Source organism: Sorghum bicolor, chromosome 2 (genome assembly GCF_000003195.3).
Source record: "Sorghum bicolor cultivar BTx623 chromosome 2, Sorghum_bicolor_NCBIv3, whole genome shotgun sequence".
Classification (NCBI taxonomy): Eukaryota; Viridiplantae; Streptophyta; class Magnoliopsida; order Poales; family Poaceae; genus Sorghum; species Sorghum bicolor.
In genome coordinates this window covers 9918275-9925165 of record NC_012871.2, presented here as the reverse complement: position 1 = coordinate 9925165, position 6891 = coordinate 9918275, and the positions used below count along the sequence as shown (strand labels likewise).

At 40.6% G+C, this 6891-nt stretch overlaps 1 long non-coding RNA gene across 1 annotated transcript; it reads left to right on the top strand.

Moving 5' to 3' along the window:
* Positions 4736-6617, top strand: LOC110432437. The gene is made up of 2 exons (XR_002449884.1): positions 4736-5239; positions 6237-6617. It is a non-coding gene; the product is annotated as an uncharacterized LOC110432437 (long non-coding RNA).

Sequence of the window (6891 nt, the reverse complement as noted above, 5' to 3'; positions counted from 1 at the left end):
GCCATTTGTTCTACTACTTTAAGACCGTTTTGTAAGTGCACACTATTGTTCTAGGCGGTCTTTATGTTGATTTAAAGCAAGTGACTGATTTAGATCAACTGCAGTTGTTAGAAGAATGTTGAGATTTGAAAGTGTGTGCGCGCATCCTAGCACTAATACAATTGACCCTGGGAGAAAATTTTGATCACATAATTTCCAATTTGTTTTGCCCAAAAACACTCGGCTTGTTTAATACTCAATCCATCCCAAATTGTGAGTCGTTTGGCTTTTTTAATATCAAGTTTGACCACTCGTCTTATTCAAAGTTTTGTACAAAATATCACTTTTTTGTTGTGTATTGGTTTATTAATAAAAGTTCTTCAAGAATGACTTAAAATTTGACTATATTTGCATAATTTTTTTAAATAAGACGAGTGGTCAAACTTGGAGTAAAAAAGGTCAAACAACTTAAAATTTGGGATGGAGGGCAGGTTCATGGCACTCGACATGGTAAATCCAAGGCAGCATCTGTCGACGGTTCAATCGTATATGCAAACCATACTTTATTACATGGCGGTGGTTACAGACGACGAGTTACTGTGCATATATCAAGTAATGGATATCGTCCTCTGCTCCTGTGTCCATCTTATTACTCTTATCCTCTTCACTTATACTGAGCATTGTCGCCTCCTCAAATTCTTTGTTTTAGTTCTTATGCAGCAGCGCCCAACAGTTCAGCAGTGCAATAGCAGTACTCAGGCCGGCGGCCACATGCAAGCCTGAGGTTGCTACGAGCATGATGACAGCACGTCTTGGTGCAACCGAGGGCACAAAACAGCCAATTAGAGTGGGCAATAGTTACTATATATCCTGAATTCCTGATGCATCCCACGCCCATATCAGGCACACCAAGAATAGCCACCAATAGGGCGCCATTTCTCTCGGATATAAGTGTTGTCAACTTCTGTTGCTACTCAATCACTGTTTCTCAGCAGCACCACCAACGATAGGGTATATGTGTGTGTGTGTGTGCGCGCGCGCGCGCGCGCGTGCTCTCATTTTGTGTTCTAAAAGTGATATTATATATTTTCAGCTAACATAAAGAGAGTTAGGTTGTTGCATTGAAATGCAGTTAAATGTTGGAGTTTTTTTAGAAAATGAAATGGAAATCCAACCTCTATAACCACACGCAGTCGTCAATATATATAATGATTAGAAAGCAAAGTCTTTTGTTATTCTTATTCCTCCATCCATTCTTCGTACATAGATCCACGGCAACGACCTGCCAAGCTTGCATAACAAATGTTCTCCGGCCCTATCGTCCTCACACTTAACAAATGTTCTCTGGCCCTATTGTCCTCACAGATATACAAATGTGAGTTTCTTTGCATAGATGATTTCAATGAAACAAAATTGTCAACTATAAAGTTGCATAACTTCTCAAGATTTAAAACTTTTGTTTTGGTTGTTCAAACGAAGATTTGCATGCATTGATGATTTCAAATGAGAAATTTGTCAACTATAAAATTGTATAACTTTTCGAGATATATCATTTTTGTTTGGTCATTTCTCCATCTTAGGTCGTTTGAAAAAATTGTTTTTCAAATGTCAGAAACTTAAATGTAGTTTCCATACATAGATAATTTTAAATTAAATATTTGTCAACTTCAAAGTTGCATAATAACTTTTTTAGAACTACAACTTTTCTTTTAGCCATTTTTTCGTCCGAGGTTGTTTAAAAATATAAAATTTTACTATGTAAACCTATTTTTAGAGGCTGTTAGAAATAGGACCGTCTCTAAAAAATAGAAGCTTTTGTAGAGGCGGCAGCAAATGTAGATGACCTGCCACTAAGAAAAAGCTCCTATCGCTGAAAATTAATTTTCTAGCAGTGAGTTACTATATATCGTGGCATTTGAATTAATGAAAATAGAAGTGCTTTTATTTAGTGTACATAACTACTGGCTCCATAATACGTACCGTAAGCACTGCAGTAGCCTACTAATTGTCACGACACACCGTCGTTACAATAGGATGTGCATTAATTATATTTCCTTTTATTGTAGCAATACATGCAAGAAGGGCAACAGAGAAACAAAGAAACTGACGCAACATATATTAGTCTCCTGCTTCTACAGATAGCAAATTTGATCCCTAATTTATTAAGAGAATGTAATTTTATGTCTATATTTGAAATTTTTTTCATGGATTTCTTAAAAATGTGAAAGTGTAGAACCTGTCACCATCCCCAGTGTCTATTTGATCAAACAAGGAGACATGCACTGGTGGAGCCTCTTAGATGCAAAGCTAGGCAGAAATTTTATCTCTTTATTATTAGGTACTCCCTTTATCCCAAATTATCAGGCCATGTTTATATCTAAAAAGTTTTTAGATTTTGACACTGTAGCATTTTCGTTTATATTTGACAATATTGTCTAACCATAGACTAACTAGGCTCAAAAAATTTGTCTCGCAAAATACAGGTGAACTATGTATTTAGTTATTTTTTATCTATATTTAATGTTACATGCATGTACCGCAATATTTGATGTGATGGGAATCTTGAAAAGTTTTTTGATCTTGGGGTGAACTAAATAAGGCCTAAGTTATTCTAAGAATCATGGAGAGTCAAATCATCTTAAGTTTGACCAAATTTATATGATAAAATAATAACATTTATGATACTAACTAAGTACCATTAGATTCTTCATTAATTATATTTCCATAGTACATCTACTTGATCTTATAAATATTTATAATTATTTCTATAATTTTATTTAAATTTAAGATCCTTTGACTCTTCAAAATTTTAGGAATGCCTTATAAATTTAGAATGAAGGGAGTATATATAGAATAGATAGAGCATTTTACTTTTTGCTAATATATACGTACATGTATAGACGATACACTACACGTATAAGAAAAATCAATGGCTCACAAGTACTTGACAAGTCCACGCCCACCATTTTACATAGCAACTTTATCATTTTGTTGACTGGTGAATATTCTTAGCCACAAACGTCTGATCGTGTATCCACTGCTCCGATTTTGTTGACTGCAACCAGATCGAGCAAAAGGAACACACCAGCGGCGTCCGTATTGTGTCCAGACGTGCAGTGACAATGGAGGAGCTAGCCCCCGCCGCGTCGAGGTTCCGCCAGTACGCGAGTGCTAATTCTTCCATCTCTCTGTGGCGAGCATGAGGAACCGCATGACGACCGGCATGGCGCCGCCGCATGCCACCAGTCCACCACCATCTTCTCGCTGCTGCAGGCTGTGCTTCGCATCTCTGGCGCGGCGCGTGCCGATCGAGCCCCGCCGGATGGGGAGACAATCTGCCGGCAGCAGCCCGTGGGATGCTGAGGGAGGGTGCACGGCGTGCCGCAGCACTACATGGGCAGCGCCGTGGCACCGCGTGTGTCCAAGTGCACCGTTGCCACCATGTCCTTGCACCACAAAGGGCTGGACTGTGAAAGGATAGAGTTACAAGTAAAATATCACATTTGATACAATATTTTTTTAAGACTCTTACGGTGCACGGGCTGAGCCACGTGTGATGGTGTGTCTCATATCAAGCCATAAGGGTTAGGTGTTTATACCCCCACAGCTGTGGTCAATTGGTCATCATTCAGCTCACGCAGTATTAAGTTAACTGAAGGAGAGGCACCCTCGAACACACAAACATTACTATGCTTCCAAATAACCCAAGCACCCAACATGATTAGAGAATTCACTCTTTTTTTTTGCTCCTTCGATACTCTTCTAATTGTTTTATGCCACCAATCCTCACTGCTTCTATTGAAAGCATTACGAGTAACGCTAGGGATGTGAGCACCCGAGCAAGGTTTAAAGGCTCTAAATGAAAACAAAACTTTGTTTTCCTGAGTAGCCAGCAATACCACAACAAACCGGCCTTGTTTTTCTGAATTGACATGGTTTGCTGGTGATGGAACTTGCTGTAGCATTTCCTACATCCGCATTTAAAATCACTGATGAATCCCAGTCCCACCATGTATAAAATTGCTGAAACGAGATGCGTATGTTTAGCAGTTGTTTCAGTTACTAGCTAGTTTCTATATAAGATCAGACGCTAGTTGTGTGACTCATGAGCTGATCAGTAGCTGGCCTGCTGCAGTTTACTGCCTCTTAAATGAATGTAACATGCATTGAGGTATAGATTGAATTTATCTACTGTTAGAGTATTATTCAAAAATCAATCGACAATAGTACTCCAAATAACTGTGCACCATGAAGAGGAACAACTAGGACAGAGAACTGATTATGTACTCAGCTTCTGTATACAATGTCTCATGAACGAATTAGTACGATTTGGTGCCCATACCACGGAATGTAAGAGAGTTTACAGCTGGATCCTTGTGCCCATATCATTGTAACTGACTTCAAATTTATAAAAATTCAGGCTCCTGACACTACCAGACTTAGGGTTTTTTCTGACGGTTTATAGTTTTCTGTCGGTTTCTAGAAAACCGTCAGGAACCTAGCCTACTCCTGTCGGCAGCAAATAACCGTCAGGAGAGACCCAAAGTATTTCTGTCGGTTTTCTGAAACCGTCACGATTTTATGCAAACCTACAGGAATTACACATGTTACTGATGGCCAGGAAGGCCCGACAGGAATCCTATTTTGATGCCCCATCCTCGCCCTCACGCAGAAAGAAAATTCGGCCAATTTTTTTCATGGCCACAGCTTTCCCAGCGCGGCCGAAAAATAATCATGTCGGTCCACGCACCGTCTCCTCTCCGCACTCAAATAACAGAGCCCTAAGAGGAACCCAATCCCCCACTCACTCTCCCTTCCCACGCCGCCGCCGCGGCACCCAGCGGCGCATCCTCCCTATCCGTGCCGGCGCTGCTCCATCCCCATGCGCTTCCTGCTCTGCGCCTCACCTAGTCCTCCCCACGCATCATCTCCTCCGTCATAGCCTCACTCACTCATCACCGCCGCCGCCTTCCTGTTCACCTCCTCCGTTCGTGTCTGTGCCGCCAAACCTTGTCGCGTCCACTGCCGGCGGCGCCCCCCCGCATCCCAACCTGCTCGCGCCCTAGGCTAGGATGGTTGGATCCGCGACCCCGCCGCCGTATTCTCCACAGGGTGAACCTAGAGGCGGATCCAGGCGAGCGCCGTCCCCATCTTTGGGGGACTGGGGATTTTCTGATTTGAGGCGACGCAACAGCGACCTGGAGGCAAGACAAGATATGGTTTTGGCAGGGTTGGGCCTCTTGCACATCCGGCATCTCAGGTGATTAATTCCTCCCTTATCCTGTTATTTGAGTCGAAGTTCTGCATCTGAAGAGATTTATTACCACCGGCTTCTGCATCTCACAGACTGAAAGTCCGTGCTTGATTAAAAATAGCATGCTAGTTCAGAAATCTGGAATGTTTTCTATTCCTCTGTTTGCTAATGAACTCACCTACATATTTATAAGTATGTTTCATCATTACTGAAAAATCGTAGTCCATCTATAAGTAGTAGCAAGACAGCTAGGATCAAGGTCACTCACATGACAGTTCAGTACTAAGGGAAAGGCATGTTTAGTAAGGCCATCTAGCTGGGCTGAACTTGATTTTTATTAGGAGACGGGAGTGTTTTAAATGGTTATATGCATCAATTAATATTTGCCTATTTGCTTGGACTATTTATTCGTTTCACACCTTTTACAATGACTATTAGAGACTGATGGTTTCTTTTAACTTAATAGTATTTCATTATGTGTTCGACTTTGTTAGGAAGCACACAAAAATTCAGGCATTCCATTATTAACTGGGAATTCAGTTTGTGGAATTGTAAGTCTGGAGGTTATTCAATAATTGGGAACAATCTTTTAATAATGGTATTTGCTTGTTTAGAAGCCTAGATGAAAATATAATTAGTGAAATTAGTGATCCAGTATTCTCAAGCAGATAGTGATGACTTGGTTGAAATTTCTGTGTTATAAAGCAGGCTGCATTCTCAAGTAGATGTATGAGATGCTGCCTTTTTGTTTCTCAAGTAGATGTTTGACCAGTTACTGAAGGAAAAAAAACAGAACTGAAAAAATATAAGTGTGGGAGTGATATTTGGCTTTAAATAAAACTTAACTCTGCAACCAGCCTACATGAAGCATTTAGCTCTATGTGAGCTATATGCTCCAGGAGCATAACACATAATAGTAAACCTGTATATGAATACGAATCTTCTCTGAATTTCATGTAAAGCTGTACCTTGTCTAACTATGAACATTGTCTGAAATTCATAGCGTACTGGGTCATCCCATGCTGGAAATGCTGCTTCTGGTTCTCCTGAGCAATGACTTCAAAGAGACTTGTTGCTGTTGAAGGAAATTAACCTCTTTTGTGTAATTAGAAACCGTGTGTGTGTGTGTGTGTGTGTGTGTGTGTGTGTGTGTGTGTGTGTGTGTGTGTGTGTATATATATATATATATATATATATATGTTAGAGTGAAAAGGCCTCTGTTATGTAGTTGTGATGCAGCTTTGAACCTGTGTAGGAGCTAGAATTGCTATGTAAACTCCTGAACTAGCATGGACTTTTATATGTTGTGCAGTTTGCACTTGTGAACCATTCTGAAATCTAGTGTGAGTAATCATGCTCCAATAATGTATAATTTATTAATGTATTTCTGGATCAAAAGGATGGTTGTGACACCAATCTTGATGGGATGGTGCCACTGGTAATGTGGGGGTATGCGGCAGGAATTGCAAATGAATTTTGTTGATGTTTTCCTGACAGTTTGGCTGACAGGAAATGGACACAGGTATTCCTACCGGCGTATAGCTCCTGACGGGAATTCCTGTCGACACAATGTCAGGAGAAACAGTTTGAATGGACAATCTTGAACCGTCAGGAATTGCCGTCGGGAAAAGCTTCATGTCGGCTAGCCGTCAGGATAA